This window comes from Melanerpes formicivorus, unplaced genomic scaffold (assembly GCF_026170545.1).
Source record: "Melanerpes formicivorus ecotype bairdi unplaced genomic scaffold, bMelFor1.0.p_v2 SCAF_34, whole genome shotgun sequence".
In the NCBI taxonomy this organism is placed as follows: domain Eukaryota; kingdom Metazoa; phylum Chordata; class Aves; order Piciformes; family Picidae; genus Melanerpes; species Melanerpes formicivorus.
Genome location: NW_027142386.1, coordinates 8,871,277 through 8,893,719, shown reverse-complemented (window position 1 = coordinate 8,893,719; position 22,443 = coordinate 8,871,277). Strand labels below are relative to the sequence as shown.

Sequence of the window (22,443 nt, the reverse complement as noted above, 5' to 3'; positions counted from 1 at the left end):
TTAGGGCATTTCCCTAGTGGAGATAGTTATTTTGATGAAGCTTGTTGGAGGGAATACAGGAACAAGTTGTGGGACTTGGTTATAGATGGTGATAAAACTGCTATAAAGCTGCAAGAGTCGTGGCGAGAATGCATGAACTGTGTTAAAACCTACGAACTGAAACAGCGAATGGCTGCTGCAGTTAGAGCAACTTTGTCAGGACGAGATGCAGCGCCAGGTGTATCTGAGTTGCAGCTGAAAGATGTGTCTGAGAACTGTCGACCGATCGACCGGGGCCTCCCCCGATACATCTTGCGGCGACCACACCGCGTTTACCAGCCGTCACCACTGCCGTTTGCACACAGCGGGGGAAAAAGCCGGAAAAAGGCAGTTCAGTGTGTTCGACCCCTTTTTATCAACACCTTCCTCTGACATCGCCAGCGACGGCTCGGATTCGGAAGATAACACCGGCAGCGAGGAATTCAAACAGCGCCAACTTTGCTTTACGGCCCCTCTTAGAAAAAATGGAGCGCTTGGAGGCTCGCGGTTACAGCGTTCCTGCCACCGCACTCCTCCCGCGAGCCCTGCCGGCCCCCGCGGATACCGACGGCTCCGACCAAGGCGGGTACCGGCTGACGCACCACCCACACCGACAGCACCGACAGTAGCAGCGGAGCAGCTGCCACGGCAGCAGCCCCCACCCCTTTCCCCCGCAGCGGCTTTAGCCGCACTACTCTCTTTTGATTTAAAGCAACAGTACTCATTTTGTCATTTCTGATTGTAACGTCTTTCAGAGATTTGTTATTTAGAGTTTTGTTAAGTTTTTCTAATAAGCATAATGAATAAGTAAGCATTTGGTATTTATAAGTACTTAGTACATAGTAATTGCAGTAAGGTGTATGCACTTAGTTAAGAGTTCAAATTGTAAGATTTTCTTTTGGTTCGAACCTTCTTAGTTGTCTGCCTAGGCATTTCAAAGGAGCTCCATGTAATATAGTTAAGGAATGTATAAACAGCTTTTAATTTTGGAAAGTGTTTTTTAGTTAATGTAACAATTTTTTTTTTTTTAGACACTGATTTGATGGATTAATTTTAACATAGTTTTTTAAGGTTTTAAGGATTTTTTGGTATTAGCATAAGTTAAGGTTTGTAGTAAATAGGTATTAATTTTAACAACTATTCCTTCACAAATGTGCAGAAGAATCAAGACTAAGAGGAAACAGCATTTCCCATGAAGTCGAACATCGATCACAATAACTGTTATGATAATCTGGGGTCAAAAGCATCAATCAAAAAAATATTTTGTCCTGAATGATGAATTTGAAAATAGGCAGTTTGGGCTGGTAAATACAGAAAACCTATTTTGTGGTGAGAAAAAGGATTTAAATCCCCATGGAAAATTATTGAAAGGGATTGGCATAAGTGGGAAATAAAGACTAGAGAAATTTTAGTTGGGAAATCTCAGGAATAATTAAAAGGATTAGTAAAAGGAAAAGTAAGAGACATAAGATTTTGAAGGAAGAGGAATTGAAATAACAAAAGCACAATGGGAAATGGTAAACAAACTAACCAAGGAAGTAGAGAAGAGACTCCAAATGGAATTTTGAAGTGGGTTAAGGAGTTAAAAAATCTGTAGGGCTCCTGAAGAATGTAACTGCTGCCGAGAAGAAAATACACCCGGCTGCTGGTTGCACCCCAGCAGGCCGAGGAGGCAGAGTTCACATATATTGGTGGAGCCTAATTTTGATCCTAACCCTATTTGCACATAAGGAGTCCAATCGAAATCAAAAACCACGTTCCCATGTGTGGAATCTTGATCAGACCGGAGAGAAAAGACTTGAACTTGAAAAAGCAATGGTAAATTTTTCTGCTACAGTTGAAATCATAATAAATGCAAGCATAGATGCAATAAAAGTGCAGCAAATTGAAATCAATAGTCTCTCGAAAATGTCTACTCAGAATAGATTAGCTTTGGATTTTTTATATGTTAAGGAAGGGGGTGTATGTGTAGTCATAAATGTAAGTTGTTGTAGTTATGTTAATCTAGATAAACGAGTGGAAACAGATTTACAGGCGATTGTAAACCACAATCAGATATTACATCAGATTTCTTTAGATGATACTTCTTGTGGATTTAAAGAAATATGGGATAAATTAACTTTCTGGTTACCAGATCTAAATTGGCTTAAACATTTGTTTGTAATATTGTTGGAATAACTGTAATATTGCTATGCATAATACTCTGCAATTGTTGTTGCAAAATACTAAGACCTTTAAGTAAGATTGCTCATGTCAATGAGTTACAAGTAGAGAATTATGATCAGAATGTGATCAGAACAGATGAACTTAATTATGATCCAATTAAGAAGGTTCTGAAATATCTGGAAATTTTAACACAAATCATTGGTGACAAAAAAAAAAAAGGGGGGGGGATTGTGATGAATATACTGGTGATTTGTGTCAAAATTGTAAGACTTAGAGTGCACTGGGATTGGGGGTCGGGATCATGTGAGGCCTGTTTAGAGGGTAAAGGGAAAGAAACCTATCTTGCAGACTTGCAAGGACACTGTCTGGTTAATTGGAGACACCACGGCTGAGAAGGAGCTGTCTTAAAGATAAACATTCAGAACTAGGAATTTGTTTTCTTCAGATAAGAAGCCTGCACAATTGGGCATGTGTGAAAGTGGATGCTTTGACCCTTACCACACTGAATGTAGGGAGAAGGGATTTATATGTTATCTCACCAGTTCGCTATAATTTTACACACCTAGAGGGAAAATCAAAATTCATAACAACACAACATGCATTTTCATTTTCGATTGAAAACATCAACAAATGGTACCAATAAGAGATCAGTATTACTAGGATGAGCAAAAACACATTATTATGGGTAATTTTATATTGGGCAAAGCAATGAAGCTCTTTTGCTCTTGCTGATTGCCTGCAAGTTTTCTGTCTGTGAAGCTAGAGCCTGGCCAGATCTACCTTTACAGATTAAAGAAATCTTGCTACCATTAAACAAATTATGATTTTTGACCATCCTAGAGAAAATAAAGGTGCAACATAACAGGTAATAATGAATTGATTGAACTTTTTCAGACGTGTCTGATAGGGACACCCAGACTTAATGTAAATATGTTTGTTAATTATAGTAGTAAGTTTTAAGGTCCTTAGGCATTATTGTACTCATTTTGATTATTGTTAAACTTGTTTATAATTGTATTATGCAAAGTGTTCAAAGGACAACCTCCAAGGCCTTACTTGCACAAAAGAAAAACGGGGGAATTGTTGTTGGGGTTTGTCTTGAGCAAGAGGGGACATGGGTCCCAGGAACACCTGTGCAATTCAGGCCTTGAAGAATTCTCTGTTGATAATATAGTGGCAGAGTAGGAGATGTGAGAAAGTGCTGATTGCTTGGTATGCTGAAGTCCAGCTGCCCCTGAGATGGGAGGCAAGCAAGATAAGGAGGAGGCGAGATCTGGGAAAGAGAGCAATTAGGCCGGATAGAAGAATTCCACAGAGTTGTGAAAACAATGATGTAACCATTTAGAGAGCAACCAATAGTATGTTGCCAAGTGGGCATAATTATAGCAAACGGTATAGAAGATGTGTCTGATGCTCAATAAAGTTGGAATCCGCTGATCACATTGGTCGAATAAGCGGCCCCCTTCTTGCAGTAGGATAGGGCTGGGGCTGGGCTAGGGCTGGGCTGGGAACAGGGATGGGGCCAGGGGTGGGGCAGGGCTGGGGCTAGCCTGTGTCTGGGGCTGGACTGGGGCTGGGGCTGGGTCCAGGGCTGGTGCTGGGCTGTGGCTAGGGCTGGGCTGGGGCAGGGCTGGGGATGGGGGCTGGGATGGGGCAGGACTGGGGCTGAGGGCAGGACTGGGGCTGGGGATGCGGCTAGGGCTGGAGCTGGGGCAGAGCTGGGGCTGGATCCAGGGCTGGGGCTGGGCTGAGGGCAGGGCTGGGCTAGGCCTGGGGCTGTGGCAGGGCTAGGTTAGGGCTGGCCTGGGGCCGGGGTGGGGGCTGCGACTGGGGCTGGGACTGGGGCAGGGCTTGGGCTGAGATTGGTCTGGGGATGGGCTGGGGCTGGGTGGTGGCTGGGGCTGGGCTGGGGCAGGGCTGGGCCTTGGGCTGGGGCTGGGCTGGGGGCAGGGCTTGGGCTGGGGCTGGGGCCAGGGCTGGGGCAGGACTGCGGCTGGGGCAGGGCTGGGGCTGGGCTGGGACTGGGGCTGGGTCCAGGGCTGGTGCTGGGCTGGGGCTGGGGCTGGGCTGGGGGCAAGGATGGGGATGGGGCAGGGCTGGGCTGGGTGCAGGGATGGGGATGAGGCTGGGGCTGGGGCTGGGGCCGGGCTGGTGCTGGGCTGGGACCGGGACTGGGCTGGGGTAGTGCTGGGGCAGGGCTGGGTCTGGGGCTGGGCTGGGGGTGAGGATGGGGCTGGGGCTTGGGCTGGGGCAGGGCAGGGGCTGGGGTAGGGCTGGGGCAGGGCTGGGGCAGGGCTGGGGCTGGGGCTGGGGCTGGGGCAGGGACTGGGGCTTGGGATGGGTCAGGGCTGGGGCCAGGCTAGGGCTGGGTTCCGGGCAGGGCTGGGGCTGGCTCCAGGCCTGGGGCTGGGCTGAGGGCAGGGCTGGGCTAGGGCTGGGGCTGGGGCAGGGCTGGGCTAGGGCTGGGCAGGGGCCGGGGATGGGGCCGGGGATGGGGCTAGGGCTGGGGCTGGGCTGGGGTAGGGCTGGGGCTGGGCTGTGGCTGGGGCTGGGCTGGGCCAGGGCTGGGGCTGGGGCTGGGCTGGGGCCGAGGGTGGGGCTGGGGCTGCGGACAGGTCTTGGGCCGGGCTGGGGCTGGGCTGATGGCAGGGATGGGCTAGGGCTGGGGGTGGGGCACGGCTGGGGCCGGGGCTGCGGCTGGGCTGGGGCAGGGCTGGAGCCAAAAGTGGGGCCGGGGCTGGGAGCAGGGCTGGGACTGAGGTTGGGGCCGGGGCTGGGGCTGGGTTGGGGCTGGGGCTGGGGCAAGACTAGGCTGGAGGCTGGGCCTTGGGCTGGGGCTGGGCTGGGGGCAGGGCTGGGGCTGGGGCTGGATCCAAGTCTTGGGCAGGGCTGGAGCTAGGGTTGAGGCCGGGGCTGGGGCAGGACTGGAGCGGGGGCCGGGGCTGGGGCCAGGGCTGGGGCAGGGCTGGGGGCCGGACTGGGCTAGCGCTGAGCTCGGGACGGGGCTGGGCTGGGCTGGGGGCGGGGATAGGGCTGTGGCTTGGGCTCGGGCAGGGCTGGGGCTGGGCTGGGACTGGGGCTGGGCTGGGGTAGGGCTGGGGCAGGGCTGGGGCTGGGGCTGGGGCGGGGACTGGGGCAGGGCTAGGGCTGAGGCTGGTCTGGAGCCGAGTCTGAGGCCGGGGCTGGGTGTGGGGCTAGGGCAGGGCTCGGCAGGGCTGGAACTGGGGCTGGGCTGGTGCCAAGGTTGTGTCTGTGGCTGGGGCTGGGCTGGTGTTGAGGGCGGGGCTGGGGCTGCAGCTGGGGCTGGGGCTGCGGACAGGGCTGGGGCTAGGGCTGAGGTAGGGGTAGGGCTGGGGCTGGATTGGGGCCAGGGCTGGGGCAGGACTAGGCTTGAGGCTGGGGCTTGGGCTGGGGCAGGGCTGGGCTGGGGGCAGGGCTGGGGCTGGGGCTGGATCCAAGTCTTGGGCAGGGCTGGAGCTAGGGTTGAGGCCAGGGCTGGGGCAGGACTGGAGCTGGGGCACGGCTGGGGCCAGGGCTGGGGCAGGGCTGGGGACTGGACTGGGCTAGCGCTGAGCTTGGGACGGGGCTGGGGCTGGGCTGGGGCAGGGCTGGGGATGGGGGCTGGGATGGGGCAGGACTGGGGCTGAGGGCAGGACTGGGGCTGGGGACGCGGCTAGGGCTGGAGCTGGGGCAGAGCTGGGGCTGGATCCAGGGCTGGGGCTGGGCTGAGGGCAGGGCTGGGCTAGGCCTGGGGCTGTGGCAGGGCTAGGTTAGGGCTGGCCTGGGGCCGGGGCGGGGGCTGCGACTGAGGCTGGGACTGGGGCAGGGCTTGGGCTGAGATTGGTCTGGGGATGGGCTGGGGTTGGGTGGTGGCTGGGGCTGGGCTGGGGCAGGGCTGGGCCTTGGGCTGGGGCTGGGCTGGGGGCAGGGCTTGGGCTGGGGCTGGGGCCAGGGCTGGGGCAGGACTGCGGCTGGGGCAAGGCTGGGGCTGGGCTGAGGGCAGGGCTGGGACTGGGGCTGGGTCCAGGGCTGGTGCTGGGCTGGGGCTGGGGCTGGGCTGGGGGCAAGGATGGGGATGGGGCAGGGCTGGGCTGGGTGCAGGGATGGGGATGAGGCTGGGGCTGGGGCTGGGGCCAGGCTGGTGCTGGGCTGGGACCGGGACTGGGCTGGGGTAGTGCTGGGGCAGGGCTGGGTCTGGGGCTGGGCTGGGGGTGAGGATGGGGCTGGGGCTTGGGCTGGGGCAGGGCAGGGGCTGGGGTAGGGCTGGGGCAGGGCTGGGGCTGGGGCTGGGGCTGGGGCAGGGACTGGGGCTTGGGATGGGTCAGGGCTGGGGCCAGGCTAGGGCTGGGTTCCGGGCAGGGCTGGGGCTGGGTCCAGGCCTGGGGCTGGGCTGAGGGCAGGGCTGGGCTAGGGCTGGGGCTGGGACAGGGCTGGGCTAGGGCTAGGGCTGGGCTGTGGCTGTGGCTGGGCTGGGGCAGGGCTGGGGCTGGGGCTGGGCTGGGGTAGGGCTGGGGCTGGGCTGGGGCTGGAGCTGGGCTGGGGCCGAGGGTGGGGCTGGGGCTGAGGCTGGGGCTGCGGACAGGGCTTGGGCCGGGCTGGGGCTGGGCTGATGGCAGGGATGGGCTAGGGCTGGGGGTGGGGCAGGGCTGGGGACGGGGCTGCGGCTGGGCTGGGGCAGGGCTGGAGCCAAGAGTGGAGCCGGGGCTGGGAGCAGGGCTGGGACTGAGGTTGGGGCCGGGGCTGGGGCTGGGTTGGGGCTGGGGCAGGGCTGGGCTGGGGGCAGGGCTGGGGCTGGGGCTGGATCCAAGTCTTGGGCAGGGCTGGAGCTAGGGTTGAGGCCGGGGCTGGGGCAGGACTGGAGCTGGGGCACGGCTGGGGCCAGGGCTGGGGCAGGGCTGGGGACTGGACTGGGCTAGCGCTGAGCTCGGGACGGGGCTGGGGCTGGGCTAGGGGCGGGGATGGGGCTGTGGCTTGGGCTCGGGCAGGGCTGGGGCTGGGCTGGGACTGGGGCGGGGCTGGGCTGGGGTGGGGCTGGGGCAGGGCTGGGGCTGGGGCTGGGGCGGGGACTGGGACAGGGCTAGGGCTGAGGCTGGTCTGGGGCCGAGTCTGGGGCCGGGGCTGGGTGTGGGGCTAGGGCAGGGCTCGGCAGGGCTGGAACTGGGGCTGGGCTGGGGCCAAGGTTGGGGCTGTGGCTGGGGCTGGGCTGGTGTTGAGGGCGGGGCTGGGGCTGCAGCTGGGGCTGGGGCTGCGGACAGGGCTGGGGCTAGGGCTGAGGTAGGGGTAGGGCTGGGGCTGGATTGGGGCCAGGGCTGGGGCAGGACTAGGCTTGAGGCTGCGCCTTGGGCTGGGGCCGGGGCTGGAACCAAGGCTTGGGCAGGGCTGGGGCTGGGGCTGGAGCTGGGGCTGGGGCAGGAGCCAGGGCTGGGGCAGGGTGGGGCAGGGCTAGGACTGGGCTGGAGCTGTGGCTGGGGCTGGGGCAGGGCCGGGGATGAGGGCTGGGATGGGGGCTGGGATGGGACAGGACTAGGACTGGGACTGGGCTGGGCTAGGGCTGGGGCTGGGGCTGGGCTGGGACTGGGATGGGGCCAGAGCTGGGGCCGGCTGGGGCTGGGCTGATGGCAGGGCTGGGCTAGGGCTGGGGCTGGGGCTTGGGCTGCGGCAGGGCAGGTGGCAGGAGTGGGCTAGTGCTGAGCTGGGGCCGGGGCTGGGGCTGGGGCTGGGGCACGGACTGGGGCAGGGCTAGGCCTGGGGCTGGGCTGGGGCCGGGGTTGGGGCCGGGGCTAGGGCAGGGCTGGGGCGGGGCTGGGACCCGGGCTGGGCTGGGGTAGGGCTGCGGCAGGGCTGGGGCTGGGGCTAGGGCTGGGGCAGGGCTGTGGCTTTGGCTGCGGCTGGGGACAGGGCTGGGGCTGGGGCTGGGCTGTGGGCAGGGATGGGGATGGGGCTGGGCTGGGCTGGGGGCAGGGTTGGGGCTAGGTCTTGGGCTGGGGTAGGGCTGGTGCTGGGCTGGGACCGGGGCTGGGCTGGGGTAGGGCTGGGTCAGGGATTTTGGCAGGGCTACGGCTGGGGCTGGGCTGGGGCCGGGGCCGAGTCTGGGGCCGGGGCTGGGGCCGGGGTTAGGGCAGTGCTGGGGCAGGGCTGGAACTGGGGCTGGGCTGGGGCCAAGTTTGGGGCTGGGGTTGGGGCTGGGCTGGTGCTGAGTGTGGGGCTGGGGGTGGGGTTGTGGCTGGGGCTGGGCTGGGGGCAGGCATGGGGCTGGGTTAGGGCTGGGGCTGGGGCTGGGGCCGAGGGTGGGCTGGGCCTGGGGCTGGTGCCAGGGCTGGGGCAGGGCTGCGGCTGGGGCTGGGCTGGGGCTGGTCTGTGGCTGGGGCTGGGGCTGAGGTTGGTGCTGGGCCTGCGGCAGGGCAGGGCTAGCGCTGAGCTGGGGCCGGGGCTGTGGCTGGGGCTGGAATCGGGCTGAAGCTGGGCTGGGACAGGAATGGGGCTGGGGCTGGGGCTTGGGCTGGGGCAGGGCTGGTGCTGGGCTGGGACCGGGACTGCGTTGGGGTAGTGCTGGGGCAGGGCTGGGGCTGGGGCAGGGCTGAGGGTGAGGATGGGGCTGGGGCTTGGGCTGGGGCAGGGCAGGGGCTGGGGTAGGGCTGGGGCAGGGCGGAGGTTGGGGCTGGGTCAGGGCTGGGGCCAGGCTAGGGCTGGGTTCCGGGCAGGGCTGGGGCTGGGCTGGGGCTAGGGCTGGGCTGTGGGCAGGGATGGGCATGGGGCTGGGCTGGGGGCAGGGATGGGGCTAGGGCTTGGGCTGGGGTAGGGCTGGTGCTGGGCTGGGGCTGAGGCTGGGGCGGAGACTGGGGCAGGGCTGCGGCTGGGGGAGGGGCTGGGCGGGGGCCGAGTCTGGGGCCGGGGCTGGGGCCGGGGTTAGGGCAGTGCTGTGGCAGGGCTGGAACTGGGGCTGGGCTGGGGCCAAGTTTCTGGCTGGGGCTGGGGCTGGGTCTGGGATGGTGCTGAGTGTGGGGCTGGGGGTGGGGCTGTGGCTGGGGCTGGGCTGGCGGCAGGGTTGGGGCTAGGGCTGGGGCAAGACTAGGCTGGAGGCTGGGGCTTGGGCTGGGGCAGGGCTGGGCTGGGGGCAGGGCTGGGGCTGGGGCTGGATCCAAGTCTTGGGCAGGGCTGGAGCTAGGGTTGAGGCCGGGGCTGGGGCAGGACTGGAGCTGGGGCACGGCTGGGGCCAGGGCTGGGGCAGGGCTGGGGACTGGACTGGGCTAGCGCTGAGCTTGGGACGGGGCTGGGGCTGGGCTGGGGCAGGGCTGGGGATGGGGGCTGGGATGGGGCAGGACTGGGGCTGAGGGCAGGACTGGGGCTGGGGACGCGGCTAGGGCTGGAGCTGGGGCAGAGCTGGGGCTGGATCCAGGGCTGGGGCTGGGCTGAGGGCAGGGCTGGGCTAGGCCTGGGGCTGTGGCAGGGCTAGGTTAGGGCTGGCCTGGGGCCGGGGCGGGGGCTGCGACTGAGGCTGGGACTGGGGCAGGGCTTGGGCTGAGATTGGTCTGGGGATGGGCTGGGGTTGGGTGGTGGCTGGGGCTGGGCTGGGGCAGGGCTGGGCCTTGGGCTGGGGCTGGGCTGGGGGCAGGGCTTGGGCTGGGGCTGGGGCCAGGGCTGGGGCAGGACTGCGGCTGGGGCAAGGCTGGGGCTGGGCTGAGGGCAGGGCTGGGACTGGGGCTGGGTCCAGGGCTGGTGCTGGGCTGGGGCTGGGGCTGGGCTGGGGGCAAGGATGGGGATGGGGCAGGGCTGGGCTGGGTGCAGGGATGGGGATGAGGCTGGGGCTGGGGCTGGGGCCAGGCTGGTGCTGGGCTGGGACCGGGACTGGGCTGGGGTAGTGCTGGGGCAGGGCTGGGTCTGGGGCTGGGCTGGGGGTGAGGATGGGGCTGGGGCTTGGGCTGGGGCAGGGCAGGGGCTGGGGTAGGGCTGGGGCAGGGCTGGGGCTGGGGCTGGGGCAGGGACTGGGGCTTGGGATGGGTCAGGGCTGGGGCCAGGCTAGGGCTGGGTTCCGGGCAGGGCTGGGGCTGGGTCCAGGCCTGGGGCTGGGCTGAGGGCAGGGCTGGGCTAGGGCTGGGGCTGGGACAGGGCTGGGCTAGGGCTGGGGCTGGGCTGTGGCTGTGGCTGGGCTGGGGCAGGGCTGGGGCTGGGGCTGGGCTGGGGTAGGGCTGGGGCTGGGCTGGGGCTGGAGCTGGGCTGGGGCCAAGGGTGGGGCTGGGGCTGGGGCTGGGTCTGCGGACAGGGCTTGGGCCGGGCTGGGGCTGGGCAGATGGCAGGGATGGGCTAGGGCTGGGGGTGGGGCAGGGCTGGGGACGGGGCTGTGGCTGGGCTGGGGCAGGGCTGGAGCCAAGAGTGGAGCCGGGGCTGGGAGCAGGGCTGGGACTGAGGTTGGGGCCGGGGCTGGGGCTGGGTTGGGGCTGGGGCTGGGGCAAGACTAGGCTGGAGGCTGGGCCTTGGGCTGGGGCAGGGCTGGGCTGGGGGCAGGGCTGGGGCTGGGGCTGGATCCAAGTCTTGGGCAGGGCTGGAGCTAGGGTTGAGGCCGGGGCTGGGGCAGGACTGGAGCTGGGGCACGGCTGGGGCCAGGGCTGGGGCAGGGCTGGGGACTGGACTGGGCTAGCGCTGAGCTCGGGACGGGGCTGGGGCTGGGCTAGGGGCAGGGATGGGGCTGTGGCTTGGGCTCGGGCAGGGCTGGGGCTGGGCTGGGACTGGGGCGGGGCTGGGCTGGGGTGGGGCTGGGGCAGGGCTGGGGCTGGGGCTGGGGCGGGGACTGGGACAGGGCTAGGGCTGAGGCTGGTCTGGGGCCGAGTCTGGGGCCGGGGCTGGGTGTGGGGCTAGGGCAGGGCTCGGCAGGGCTGGAACTGGGGCTGGGCTGGGGCCAAGGTTGGGGCTGTGGCTGGGGCTGGGCTGGTGTTGAGGGCGGGGCTGGGGCTGCAGCTGGGGCTGGGGCTGCGGACAGGGCTGGGGCTAGGGCTGAGGTAGGGGTAGGGCTGGGGCTGGATTGGGGCCAGGGCTGGGGCAGGACTAGGCTTGAGGCTGCGCCTTGGGCTGGGGCCGGGGCTGGAACCAAGGCTTGGGCAGGGCTGGGGCTGGGGCTGGAGCTGGGGCTGGGGCAGGAGCCAGGGCTGGGGCAGGGTGGGGCAGGGCTAGGACTGGGCTGGAGCTGTGGCTGGGGCTGGGGCAGGGCCGGGGATGAGGGCTGGGATGGGGGCTGGGATGGGACAGGACTAGGACTGGGACTGGGCTGGGCTAGGGCTGGGGCTGGGGCTGGGCTGGGACTGGGATGGGGCCAGAGCTGGGGCCGGCTGGGGCTGGGCTGATGGCAGGGCTGGGCTAGGGCTGGGGCTGGGGCTTGGGCTGCGGCAGGGCAGGTGGCAGGAGTGGGCTAGTGCTGAGCTGGGGCCGGGGCTGGGGCTGGGGCTGGGGCTGGGGCACGGACTGGGGCAGGGCTAGGCCTGGGGCTGGGCTGGGGCCGGGGCTGGGGCCGGGGCTAGGGCAGGGCTGGGGCGGGGCTGGGACCCGGGCTGGGCTGGGGTAGGGCTGCGGCAGGGCTGGGGCTGGGGCTAGGGCTGGGGCAGGGCTGTGGCTTTGGCTGCGGCTGGGGACAGGGCTGGGGCTGGGGCTGGGCTGTGGGCAGGGATGGGGATGGGGCTGGGCTGGGCTGGGGGCAGGGTTGGGGCTAGGTCTTGGGCTGGGGTAGGGCTGGTGCTGGGCTGGGACCGGGGCTGGGCTGGGGTAGGGCTGGGTCAGGGATTTTGGCAGGGCTACGGCTGGGGCTGGGCTGGGGCCGGGGCCGAGTCTGGGGCCGGGGCTGGGGCCGGGGTTAGGGCAGTGCTGGGGCAGGGCTGGAACTGGGGCTGGGCTGGGGCCAAGTTTGGGGCTGGGGTTGGGGCTGGGCTGGTGCTGAGTGTGGGGCTGGGGGTGGGGTTGTGGCTGGGGCTGGGCTGGGGGCAGGCATGGGGCTGGGTTAGGGCTGGGGCTGGGGCTGGGGCCAAGGGTGGGCTGGGCCTGGGGCTGGTGCCAGGGCTGGGGCAGGGCTGCGGCTGGGGCTGGGCTGGGGCAGGGCTGGGGCTGGGGCTGGGCTGGGGCCGAGGTTGGGGCTGAGGCTGGGGCTGGGGCTGCGGACAGGGCTGGGGCTGGGGCTGGGGCTGGGGCTGAGGCAGGTGTAGGGCCGCGGTCTGGGCTGGGCCTGGGACAGGGCAAGGCCTGGGGTGGGGCTGGGGCTGGGGTATGGGCTGGGGAAGGGCTGGGGCTGGGGCTGGGCTGGGGCTGGGTCCAGGCCTGGGGCTGGGCAGAGGGCAGGGCTGGGATAGGGCTGGGCTGGGGCATGGCTGGGCTAGGGCTGGGGGCAGGGCTGGTGCTGGGCTGGGGCTGGGGCTGGGGCTGGGCTGGGGCTGCGGCTGGGGCAGGGCTGGTGCTGGGCTGGGTCTGGGGCTTGGGCTGCGACAGGGCAGGTGGCAGGAGTGGGCTAATGCTGAGCTGGGGCCGGGGCTGGGGCTGGGGCTGGGGCCGGGCTGGGGCTGGGCTGGAACTGGGGCTGGGCTGGGGGCAGGGATGGGGCTGGGGCTGGGCTGGGCTGGGGGTGAGGATGGGGCTGGGGCTTGGGCTGGGGCAGGGCAGGGGCTGGGGTAGGGCTGGTGCTGGGCTGGGACCGGGGCTGGGCTGGGGTAGGGCTGGGTCAGGGATTTTGGCAGGGCTACGGCTGGGGCTGGGGCTGGGCTGGGGCCGAGTCTGGGGCCGGGGCTGGGGCCGGGGTTAGGGCAGTGCTGGGGCAGGGCTGGAACTGGGGCTGGGCTGGGGCCAAGTTTCTGGCTGGGGTTGGGGCTGGGCTGGTGCTGAGTGTGGGGCTGGGGGTGGGGTTGTGGCTGGGGCTGGGCTGGGGCTGAGGGTGGGGCTGGGGCTGGGGCTGGGGCTGGTGCCAGGGCTGGGGCAGGGCTTCGGCTGGGGCTGGGCTGGGGCTGAGGTTGTGGCTGGGGCTGGGGCTGGGTCTGCTGACAGGGCTGGGGCCGGGCTGGGGCTGGGCTGATGGCAGGGCTGGGGCCGCGGCTCACGCTGGGCTGGGGTCTGGGCTGGGCCTGGGACAGGGGCTGGGGCCAGGCTGGGGCTGGGCTGGGGCTGGGGCTGGGTCGGGGACTAGGACACGGCTGGGGCTGGTCTGTGGCTGGGGCTGGGGCTGAGGTTGGTGCTGGGCCTGCGGCAGGGCTGGGCTAGCGCTGAGCTGGGGCCGGGGCTTTGGCTGGGGCTGGAATCGGGCTGAAGCTGGGCTGGGACAGGAATGGGGCTGGGGCTGGGGCTGGGGCAGGGCTGAGGCTCGGGCTGGGCTGAGGGTGAGGATCTGGCTGGGGCTTGGGCTGGGGCAGGGCTGAGGCTGGGTTCTGGGCAGGGCCGGGGCTGGGCTGGGGCTGGGGCTGGGCTGTGGGCATGGATGGGCATGGGGCTGGGCTGGGCTGGGGGCAGGGATGGGGCTAGGGCTTGGGCTGGGGTAGGGCTGGTGCTGGGCTGGGGCTGAGGCTGGGGCGGAGACTGGGGCAGGGCTGCGGCTGGGGGAGGGGCTGGGCTGGGGCCGAGTCTGGGGCCGGGGCTGGGGCCGGGGTTAGGGCAGTGCTGTGGCAGGGCTGAGGCTGGGGCTGGAGCTGCGGACTGGGGCTGGGGCTGGGCTGGGGCTGGGGCTGGGTTGAGGGCAGGGTTGGGGCCGGGCTGGTGCTGTGTTCGGGACAGGGTTGGGGATGGGTCCAGGCCTGGGGCTGGGCAGAGGGCAGGGCTGGGATAGGGCTGGGCTGGGACACGGCTGGGCTAGGGCTGGGGGCAGGGCTGGGGCTGGGCTGGGACTGGGGCTGGGCTGGGGTAGGGCTGGGGCAGGGCTGGGGCTGGGGCTGGGGCGGGGACTGGGACAGGGCTAGGGCTGAGGCTGGTCTGGGGCCGAGTCTGGGGCCGGGGCTGGGTGTGGGGCTAGGGCAGGGCTCGGCAGGGCTGGAACTGGGGCTGGGCTGGGGCCAAGGTTGGGGCTGTGGCTGGGGCTGGGCTGGTGTTGAGGGCGGGGCTGGGGCTGCAGCTGGGGCTGGGGCTGCGGACAGGGCTGGGGCTAGGGCTGAGGTAGGGGTAGGGCTGGGGCTGGATTGGGGCCAGGGCTGGGGCAGGACTAGGCTTGAGGCTGCGCCTTGGGCTGGGGCCGGGGCTGGAACCAAGGCTTGGGCAGGGCTGGGGCTGGGGCTGGAGCTGGGGCTGGGGCAGGAGCCAGGGCTGGGGCAGGGTGGGGCCGGGCCTGGGGCTGGGCCTGGGGCCAGGTTGGGGCTGGGGCTGGGGCCAGGCTGGGGCTGGGCTGGGGCTGGGGCTGGGTCGGGGACTAGGACACGGCTGGGGCTGGTCTGTGGCTGGGGCTGGGGCTGAGGTTGGTGCTGGGGCTGGGGCTGGTGCCAGGGCTGGGGCTGGGCTGCGGCTGGGGCTGGGCTGGGGCCGAGGTTGGGGCTGAGGCTGGGGCTGGGGCTGCGGACAGGGCTGGGGCTGGGCTGGGTCTGGGGCTGGGTCGGGGACTAGGACACGGCTGGGGCTGGTCTGTGGCTGGGGCTGGGGCTGAGGTTGGTGCTGGGGCTGGGGCTGGGTCCAGGGCTGGTGCTGGGCTGTGGCTGGGGCTGGGCTGGGGCAGGACTGGTGGCAGGACTGGGCTAGTGCTGAGCTGGGGCCGGGGCTGGGGCTGGGGCTGGGGCCGGGCTGGGGCTGGGCTGGGGCTGGGGCTGGGGCTGGGCTGGGGGCAGACTGGGGCAGGGGCTGGGGCTGGGCTGGGGCAGGGCAGGGGCTGGGGTAGGGCTAGGGCAGGGCTGGGTCTGGGCTGGGTCTGGGGCAGGACTGGTGGCAGGAAGGGGCTAGTGCTGAGCTGGGGCTGGGGCTGGGGCTGGGGCCGGGCTGGGGCTGGGCTGGGGCTGGGGCTGGGCTGGGGGCAGGGCTGGGGCTGGGGCTGGGCTGGGCTGGGGGTGAGGATGGGGCTGGGGCTTGGGCTGGGGCTAGGGTTGAGGCCGGGGCTGGGGCAGGACTGTAGCTGGGGCACGGCTGGGGCCGGGCTGGGGCTGGGGCTTGGGCTGGGGCACGAACTGGGGGCAGGACTGGGCTAGCGCTGAGCTCGGGACGGGGCTGGGGCTTGGCTGGGGGCGGGGATGGGGCTGTGGCTTGGGCTCGGGCAGGGCTGGGGCTGGGCTGGGCTGGGCTGGGCTGGGCTGGGGTAGGGCAGGGGCAGGGCTGGGGCTGGGGCTGGGGCGGGGACTGGGGCTGGGGCTGGGGCGGGGACTGGGGCAGGGCTAGGGCTGAGGCTGGTCTGGGGCCGAGTCTGGGGCCGGGGCTGGGTGTGGGGCTAGGGCAGGGCTCGGCAGGGCTGGAACTTGGGCTGGGCTGGGGCCAAGGTTGGGGCTGTGGCTGGGGCTGGGCTGGTGTTGAGGGCGGGGCTGGGGCTGCGGCTGGGGCTGGGGCTGCGGACAGGGCTGGGGCTAGGGCTGAGGTAGGGGTAGGGCTGGGGGTGGATTGGGGCCAGGGCTGAAGCAGGACAAGGCTTGGGCAGGGCTGGGGCTGGGGCTTGGAGCTGGGGCTGGGGCTGGGTCGGGGACTAGGACACGGCTGGGGCTGGGCTGTGGCTGGGGACAGGGTTGGGGCAGGGCTGGGACCGGGCTGGGGCTGGGGCTGGGGCTGGGCTGAGGGCAGGGCTGGGGATGGGGGCTGGGATGGGGCAGGACTAGGACAGGGACTGGGCTGGGCTGGGGCTGGGGCTCGGCTGGGGTCAGAGCTGGGGCCGGCTGGGGCTGGGCTGATGGCAGGGCTGGGCTAGGGCTGGGGCTGGGGCTTGGGCTGGGGCACAGACTGGGGCAGGGCTAGGGCTGGGGCTGGGCTGGGGCCGGGGCTGGGGCCGAGTCTGGGGCCGGGGCTGGGGCTGGGGTTAGGGCAGTGCTGGGGCAGGGCTGGAACTGGGGCTGGGCTGGGGCCAAGTTTGGGGCTGGGGTTGGGGCTGGGCTGGTGTTGAGTGTGGGGCTGGGGGTGGGGTTGTGGCTGGGGCTGGGCTGGGGGCAGGCATGGGGCTGGGTTAGGGCTGGGGCCGGGGCTGGGGCCGAGGGTGGGCTGGGCCTGGGGCTGGTGCCAGGGCTGGGGCAGGGCTGCGGCTGGGGCTGGGCTGGGGCAGGGCTGGGGCTGGGGCTGGGCTGGGGCCGAGGTTGGGGCTGAGGCTGGGGCTGGGGCTGCGGACAGGGCTGGGGCTGGGGCTAGGGCTAGGGCTGAGGCAGGTCTGGGGCCGCGGTCTGGGCTGGGCCTGGGACAGGGCAAGGCCTGGGGTGGGGCTGGGGCTGGGGTATGGGCTGGGGAAGGGCTGGGGCTGGGGCTGGGCTGGGGCTGGGTCCAGGCCTGGGGCTGGGCAGAGGGCAGGGCTGGGATAGGGCTGGGCTGGGGCATGGCTGGGCTAGGGCTGGGGGCAGGGCTGGGGCTGGGGCTGGGGCTGGGGCTGGGCTGGGGCTGCGGCTGGGGCAGGGCTGGTGCTGGGCTGGGTCTGGGGCTTGGGCTGCGACAGGGCAGGTGGCAGGAGTGGGCTAATGCTGAGCTGGGGCCGGGGCTGGGGCTGGGGCTGGGGCCGGGCTGGGGCTGGGCTGGAACTGGGGCTGGGCTGGGGGCAGGGATGGGGCTGGGGCTGGGCTGGGCTGGGGGTGAGGATGGGGCTGGGGCTTGGGCTGGGGCAGGGCAGGGGCTGGGGTAGGGCTGGTGCTGGGCTGGGACCGGGGCTGGGCTGGGGTAGGGCTGGGTCAGGGATTTTGGCAGGGCTACGGCTGGAACTGGGGCTGGGCTGGGGCCAAGTTTGGGGATGGGGTTGGGGCTGGGCTGGTGCTGAGTGTGGGGCTGGTGGTGGGGTTGTGGCTGGGGCTGGGCTGGGGGCAGGGATGGGGCTAGGTTAGGGCTGGGGCCGGGGCTGGGGCCGAGGGTGGGCTGGGCCTAGGGCTGGTGCCAGGGCTGGGGCAGAGCTGCGGCTGGGGCTGGGCTGGGGCAGGGCTGGGGCTGGGGCTGGGCTGGGGCCGAGGTTGGGGCTGAGGCTGGGGCTGGGGCTGCGGACAGGGCTGGGGCTGGGGCAGGTCTGGGGCCGCGGTCTGGGCTGGGCCTGGGACAGGGCAAGGCCTGGGGTGGGGCTGGGGCTGGGGTATGGGCTGGGGAAAGGCTGGGGCTGGGCTGGGGCTGGGTCCAGGCCTGGGGCTGGGCAGAGGGCAGGGCTGGGATAGGGCTGGGCTGGGGCATGGCTGGGCTAGGGCTGGTGCTGGGCTGGGTCTGGGGCTTGGGCTGCGGCAGGGCAGGTGGCAGGAGTGGGCTAGTGCTGAGCTGGGGCCGGGGCTGGGGCTGGGGCTGGGGCTGGGTCCGGGCTGGGGCTGGGCTGGGGCTGGGGCTGGGCTGGGGGCAGGGCTGGGGCTGGGGCTGGGCTGGGCTGGGGGTGAGGATGGGGCTGGGGCTTGGGCTGGGGCAGGGCAGGGGCTGGGGTAGGGCTGGGGCAGGGCTAGGGCTGGGGCTGGGGCTGGGGCAGGGACTGGGGCTTGGGCTGGGGCAGGGCTGGGGCCAGGCTAGGGCTGGGTTCCGGGCAGGGCTGGGGCTGGGTCCAGGCCTGGGGCTGGGCTGAGGGCATGGCTGGGCTAAGGCTGGGGCTGGGGAAGGGCTGGGCTAGGGCTGGGCTGGTCCCGGGGATGGGGCTGGGGCTGGGGCTGGGGCTGGGTCCTGGGCTGGGGCTGGGCTGTGGCTGTGGCTGGGCTGGGGCAGGGCTGGGGCTGGGGCTGGGCTGGGGTAGGGCTGGGGCTGGGCTGGGGCTGGGGCTGGGCTGGGGCCGAGGGTGGGGCTGGGGCTGGGGCTGGGGCTGCGGACAGGGCTTGGGCCGGGCTGGGGCTGGGCTGATGGCAGGGATGGGCTAGGGCTGGGGCTGGGGCAGGGCTGGGGCCAAGAGTGGGGCCGGGGCTGGGAGCAGGGCTGGGACTGAGGTTGGGGCCGGGGCTGGGGCTGGGTTGGGGCTGGGGCTGGGGCTGGGGCTGGGCTGGGGCTGCGGCTGGGGCAGGGCTGGTGCTGGGCTGGGTCTGGGGCTGGGGCTGGGACAGGGCAGGTGGCAGGAGTGGGCTAATGCTGAGCTGAGGCCGGGGCTGGGGCTGGGGCTGGGGCCGGGCTGGGGCTGGGCTGGAACTGGGGCTGGGCTGGGGGCAGGGATGGGGCTGGGGCTGGGCTGGGCTGGGGGTGAGGATGGGGCTGGGGCTTGGGCTGAGGCAGGGCAGGGGCTGGGGTAGGGCTGGTGCTGGGCTGGGACCGGGGCTGGGCTGGGGTAGGGCTGGGTCAGGGATTTTGGCAGGGCTACGGCTGGGGCTGGGGCTGGGCTGGGGCCGAGTCTGGGGCCGGGGCTGGGGCCGGGGTTAGGGCAGTGCTGGGGCAGGGCTGGAACTGGGGCTGGGCTGGGGCCAAGTTTGGGGCTGGGGTTGGGGCTGGGCTGGTGCTGAGTGTGGGGCTGGGGGTGGGGTTGTGGCTGGGGCTGGGCTGGGGGCAGGCATGGGGCTGGGTTAGGGCTGGGGCCGGGGCTGGGGCTGGGCTGGGGCTGGGGCTGGGGCTGGGCTGGGGCTGGGGTAGGGCTAGGGCAGGGCTGGGTCTGGGCTGGGTCTGGGGCAGGACTGGTGGCAGGAAGGGGCTAGTGCTGAGCTGGGGCTGGGGCTGGGGCTGGGGCCGGGCTGGGGCTGGGCTGGGGCTGGGGCTGGGCTGGGGGCAGGGCTGGGGCTGGGGCTGGGCTGGGCTGGGGGTGAGGATGGGGCTGGGGCTTGGGCTGGGGCAAGGGTTGAGGCCGGGGCTGGGGCAGGACTGTAGCTGGGGCACGGCTGGGGCCGGGCTGGGGCTGGGGCTTGGGCTGGGGCACGGACTGGGGGCAGGACTGGGCTAGCGCTGAGCTCGGGACGGGGCTGGGGCTTGGCTGGGGGCGGGGATGGGGCTGTGGCTTGGGCTCGGGCAGGGCTGGGGCTGGGCTGGGCTGGGGCTGGGCTGGGCTGGGGTAGGGCAGGGGCAGGGCTGGGGCTGGGGCTGGGGCGGGGACTGGGGCTGGGGCTGGGGCGGGGACTGGGACAGGGCTAGGGCTGAGGCTGGTCTGGGGCCGAGTCTGGGGCCGGGGCTGGGTGTGGGGCTAGGGCAGGGCTCGGCAGGGCTGGAACTTGGGCTGGGCTGGGGCCAAGGTTGGGGCTGTGGCTGGGGCTGGGCTGGTGTTGAGGGCGGGGCTGGGGCTGCAGCTGGGGCTGGGGCTGCGGACAGGGCTGGGGCTAGGGCTGAGGTAGGGGTAGGGCTGGGGGTGGATTGGGGCCAGGGCTGAAGCAGGACAAGGCTTGGGCAGGGCTGGGGCTGGGGCTTGGAGCTGGGGCTGGGGCTGGGTCGGGGACTAGGACACGGCTGGGGCTGGGCTGTGGCTGGGGACAGGGTTGGGGCAGGGCTGGGACCGGGCTGGGGCTGGGGCTGGGGCTGGGCTGAGGGCAGGGCTGGGGATGGGGGCTGGGATGGGGCAGGACTAGGACAGGGACTGGGCTGGGCTGGGGCTGGGGCTCGGCTGGGGTCAGAGCTGGGGCCGGCTGGGGCTGGGCTGATGGTAGGGCTGGGCTAGGGCTGGGGCTGGGGCTTGGGATGGGGCACGGACTGGGGCAGGGCTAGGGCTGGGGCTGGACTGGGGCCGAGCTGGGGCTGGGGCTGGGGCTGGGCTGAGGGCAGGGCTGGGGATGGGGACTGGGATGGGGCAGGACTCGGACTGGGACTGGGCTGGGCTAGGGCTGGGGCTGGGCTGGGACTGGGCTGGGGTCAGAGCTGGGGCCGGCTGGGGCTGGGCTGATGGCAGGGCTGGGCTAGGGCTGGGGCTGGGGCTTGGGCTGGGGCACAGACTGGGGCAGGGCTAGGGCTGGGGCTGGGCTGGGGCCGGGGCTGGGGCCGAGTCTGGGGCCGGGGCTGGGGCTGGGGTTAGGGCAGTGCTGGGGCAGGGCTGGAACTGGGGCTGGGCTGGGGCCAAGTTTGGGGCTGGGGTTGGGGCTGGGCTGGTGCTGAGTGTGGGGCTGGGGGTGGGGTTGTGGCTGGGGCTGGGCTGGGGGCAGGCATGGGGCTGGGTTAGGGCTGGGGCCGGGGCTGGGGCCGAGGGTGGGCTGGGCCTGGGGCTGGTGCCAGGGCTGGGGCAGGGCTGCGGCTGGGGCTGGGCTGGGGCAGGGCTGGGGCTGGGGCTGGGCTGGGGCCGAGGTTGGGGCTGAGGCTGGGGCTGGGGCTGCGGACAGGGCTGGGGCTGGGGCTAGGGCTGGGGCTGAGGCAGGTCTGGGGCCGCGGTCTGGGCTGGGCCTGGGACAGGGCAAGGCCTGGGGTGGGGCTGGGGCTGGGGTATGGGCTGGGGAAGGGCTGGGGCTGGGGCTGGGCTGGGGCTGGGTCCAGGCCTGGGGCTGGGCAGAGGGCAGGGCTGGGATAGGGCTGGGCTGGGGCATGGCTGGGCTAGGGCTGGGGGCAGGGCTGGGGCTGGGGCTGGGGCTGGGGCTGGGCTGGGGCTGCGGCTGGGGCAGGGCTGGTGCTGGGCTGGGTCTGGGGCTTGGGCTGCGACAGGGCAGGTGGCAGGAGTGGGCTAATGCTGAGCTGGGGCCGGGGCTGGGGCTGGGGCTGGGGCCGGGCTGGGGCTGGGCTGGAACTGGGGCTGGGCTGGGGGCAGGGATGGGGCTGGGGCTGGGCTGGGCTGGGGGTGAGGATGGGGCTGGGGCTTGGGCTGGGGCAGGGCAGGGGCTGGGGTAGGGCTGGTGCTGGGCTGGGACCGGGGCTGGGCTGGGGTAGGGCTGGGTCAGGGATTTTGGCAGGGCTACGGCTGGAACTGGGGCTGGGCTGGGGCCAAGTTTGGGGCTGGGGTTGGGGCTGGGCTGGTGCTGAGTGTGGGGCTGGTGGTGGGGTTGTGGCTGGGGCTGGGCTGGGGGCAGGGATGGGGCTGGGTTAGGGCTGGGGCCGGGGCTGGGGCCGAGGGTGGGCTGGGCCTAGGGCTGGTGCCAGGGCTGGGGCAGAGCTGCGGCTGGGGCTGGGCTGGGGCAGGGCTGGGGCTGGGGCTGGGCTGGGGCCGAGGTTGGGGCTGAGGCTGGGGCTGGGGCTGCGGACAGGGCTGGGGCTGGGGCAGGTCTGGGGCCGCGGTCTGGGCTGGGCCTGGGACAGGGCAAGGCCTGGGGTGGGGCTGGGGCTGGGGTATGGGCTGGGGAAAGGCTGGGGCTGGGCTGGGGCTGGGTCCAGGCCTGGGGCTGGGCAGAGGGCAGGGCTGGGATAGGGCTGGGCTGGGGCATGGCTGGGCTAGGGCTGGGGGCAGGGCTGGTGCTGGGCTGGGTCTGGGGCTTGGGCTGCGGCAGGGCAGGTGGCAGGAGTGGGCTAGTGCTGAGCTGGGGCCGGGGCTGGGGCTGGGGCTGGGGCTGGGGCCGGGGCTGGGGCTGGGCTGGGGCTGGGGCTGGGCTGGGGGCAGGGCTGGGGCTGGGGCTGGGCTGGGCTGGGGGTGAGGATGGGGCTGGGGCTTGGGCTGGGGCAGGGCAGGGGCTGGGGTAGGGCTGGGGCAGGGCTAGGGCTGGGGCTGGGGCTGGGGCAGGGACTGGGGCTTGGGCTGGGGCAGGGCTGGGGCCAGGCTAGGGCTGGGTTCCGGGCAGGGCTGGGGCTGGGTCCAGGCCTGGGGCTGGGCTGAGGGCATGGCTGGGCTAAGGCTGGGGCTGGGGAAGGGCTGGGCTAGGGCTGGGCTGGTCCCGGGGATGGGGCTGGGGGTGGGGCTGGGGCTGGGCTGGGGGCAAGGATGGGGATGGGGCAGGGCTGGGCTGGGTGCAGGGATGGGGATGAGGCTGGGGCTGGGGCTGGGGCCAGGCTGGTGCTGGGCTGGGACCGGGACTGGGCTGGGGTAGTGCTGGGGCAGGGCTGGGTCTGGGGCTGGGCTGGGGGTGAGGATGGGGCTGGGGCTTGGGCTGGGGCAGGGCAGGGGCTGGGGTAGGGCTGGGGCAGGGCTGGGGCTGGGGCTGGGGCTGGGGCAGGGACTGGGGCTTGGGATGGGTCAGGGCTGGGGCCAGGCTAGGGCTGGGTTCCGGGCAGGGCTGGGGCTGGGTCCAGGCCTGGGGCTGGGCTGAGGGCAGGGCTGGGCTAGGGCTGGGGCTGGGACAGGGCTGGGCTAGGGCTGGGGCTGGGCTGTGGCTGTGGCTGGGCTGGGGCAGGGCTGGGGCTGGGGCTGGGCTGGGGTAGGGCTGGGGCTGGGCTGGG

The 22,443-nt window shown here is 69.9% G+C and overlaps 1 pseudogene; it reads right to left on the bottom strand.

The window, feature by feature from the left end:
- Positions 1-4,150: 4,150 nt before the first annotated feature.
- Positions 4,151-4,759, bottom strand: LOC137450061 (uncharacterized; annotated as a pseudogene).
- Between the last annotated feature and the right edge of the window lie 17,684 nt (positions 4,760-22,443).